We start from the raw sequence: 3,075 nt of genomic DNA, 5'->3' as shown, positions 1-3,075 counted from the left end.
TAATCGTAACACAGTAATAATCAGAGAGCAGTGACTGCAATTCTATTCACTTGCATTATCCATTTACTCCTGGACTGAGAAAACCTGATATTATGAACAGTTTATAGAAATTATAATGAGCTTTGGCAGTTTTGTCGGATGTTATCAAAACAGCCACAGCTACAGCACATGCTACAGCCCTGCTGCAACCTGTAATGAGCCCTGAGCTCAGCTGCATGCAGTTTTTCATATGAGTCAATGTGATTTGCTATGAAGTGAAGCGGGGTACGGTGGCAATAGCAGACATGTGCTTACTACAGTAGCAGACTGACAGAGAAATCCACAGAGTGTGCAGCTGTCTCTACAGAGGACATAAAGACCAGATCAGCAGATGTACAGTAAAACCACTTGGAAAACTCACTAATTGTTGCCAAGGGAATCGTGAGCATACAAAACATCTATGGGAACTGTCTGACTTTATCTGTGCCAAGTAAATCAGGGAAATCTTCTTAAATTTAGATTTTTAAAAAGTTTGATGTCATGTATTTACGATATGTACAATCTATCCTATCAGATATACATAAAGGTCACAGCTTATGCTCATGAATTATGGACAGCTTTGGCTCAAGCCAGCACTGAGGCCTTGCACTCCAAAGCACTACTTAACTTCTCACCATAAGAAACAGTCCCAGGAGCAGCCTTGAAACTAAGTACATAAAACACAGGCCGGTTCTGGACAACAAGTGTTTGTTTACTTTGGCAGCTTGTGTTGTTTAGGCATGTGAACCTGTTTTTGGCAAATCTAAAAAGAAACTCAGTCAAGTTGACTGAAAGGAGACTTGAAACTGGGTATTTTCCTTGGCTGCGGGTTTGAGTAGTTTAAAAGCGGTTGTGTTTCTGTGGCCTCACTTGAATTCAAGGCACTTGAATTTATAGCAGATTATGCATAGTGCATGTCATAGCATTGCAGGTTATAGACTTTGTGGCATTTTACTTAGACAATCAAAAGAAGCCTGAACAACATAGATGACTGCAAAAGTGAGAGTTCCAATTAGCCCTTGCTGAGTTAATGCACACTAAGGTAATTCAGGCTGTCTAGGGGGCACTATTTTATAAACGTTTCCCATTGGATAGTGAGATTCAATAACTACCATAAATTATTCAGTACTTGGTGTGAATTATTTGGTAATTGTTATAAATAATTCAACATTTACTATTAATTACTCAGTATCTACTATTAATTATTTGCTAAGTGCTTTTAATTATTAAGCAACTATTAAGAAATTGTCATCAATTATACAGTACTTCGTGTGACTTATTTGGTAATTATACATTTTTCAATGTTTAGTAGGAATTACTCAGCATCTTCTATGAATTATTTGGTAGTTACTATTAATTACTTAGTAAATACTATGAATTATTTTGCATCTACTATGAATTATTTAGTAATTATTATAAATTACTTAGTAATTACTATGAATTCTTAAATATTGACTATTAATTATACAGTAATTTCTATAAATTATAACCATATCATATCATTATAACCAATTATAACCATAACTACCATGATTATTAAGTAACTATTATAAATTATTCAGTAACTACCATGAATTTTTGGTAGCTACTATTCATAATTCAGTATATATTATGAGCGTGTTATGATTTTGTTGACTGTTATGATTTTGCTGGTGTTTCCTATCATACTTGTCAATTTGTTCCAACTTGCTGAGTGAATGGACAAAGTCAGCTATTTTGTCTGGCTTAAATTACAATAAAGCTAGTCAGTTGTTTATGCTAACATCAGCTTGCTTTGACATTAGTACAAATGATACTTAAATGAGCTTTGCAAATGCTTTCAGCATCTAAGTGTGGTAAGAGCTATAGTGGTAGAAACTGAGAAGCCTATGATGGATCTTGAAGTCTGTAGTACAAATATTTCCCGTCCTTCAGTTTTCGGACAAAACTTATGCTCCTGGCTGAAAATAAAGACAAATGTACCAAATTTAACTGTCAATAACATTTCTTCCTTGTGACATAAATGGACAAGGCACACTTTAATGGTAATAAAGCTTGGCAAGATGCCACTGTAACAGTGTAATCATGTCTACCATGCAGTTCAAACCTTCTTCTCAGGCTTTTACAGCTGTCTTCTCATGAGGAAGAACACTGGCAATAACATGAGTGTTTGGAGATGTCAGGAACTGTAATACAGCTATTCTCAGGCCTCATATTTCAAAGCCCTCATCCAGTCCAGATGTTTGCTAATCATAAAAAAGGATGAGGGTAGAAAAGAAGGAACAATGTTAGGTAATAATGAATGGCATCCCAGACTGAAACTTGTCTGGCCTTCTCATAACTCTTTGCACTTTATTTGACACCTGCACTGCTATAAAGCAGACTGAAACAACATCCTCCTATTCAGGAGGATAAAAACAACACTTTACCATTTGGCATGTTTCAGTTACTTTGTCTAGCTTCATCTAGAATTTCAAATCACTGAACAATACACATGCTCACCTTGATCTTTATGACTTTAGGTAGAGTGTACTCCAAGTTGGAGATGAGGATATTTACTAAGGGAAAGATGGTATGGACTCTCAACAAAGCAAAATTATTTCACTTGGATTTGGTCTTAGACAAATACGTGTCAGGGTACAGTACATATATGTGATTAAAAAACTGTAAATAAATGTAGTTATACAATAGAAACTGAACTTCCGCACCTTCAGTGAAAGCACAGACCTTGTACTTATTGGCCAAATATTTAGGCTCACACAAGCCTTCTTATACTGCAGTTGTTTCAGTATAAAGATGGTTTTTAGTGCCAATAGGAAATTGCCATCCAATCTATTCATCTCAAGTGCTCTTAAAGGGCAGTGTATTTATTACATCACCAGGCAGCTTTATTGGGTTTGGCCATCCTTGCTAAGATATGTAGTATGATATGATCCTTATTTGACATTCAATGGAAACCATTTAAGCATATAATTGTGACATTGTTAAGCCATTTCTAAACTGCTGTCCTTCACTGACCACACTTTAGTAGGCTTACGTAATTTAAATCTGCATGCAAAATCTAAATGACCTTGAATT

The sequence above is a fragment of the Colossoma macropomum genome, unplaced genomic scaffold (assembly GCF_904425465.1).
Source record: "Colossoma macropomum unplaced genomic scaffold, Colossoma_macropomum, whole genome shotgun sequence".
Lineage (NCBI taxonomy): Eukaryota > Metazoa > Chordata > Actinopteri > Characiformes > Serrasalmidae > Colossoma > Colossoma macropomum.
The sequence above is the reverse complement of the archived record's forward strand: the minus strand, read 5'-3'. Positions refer to the sequence as shown.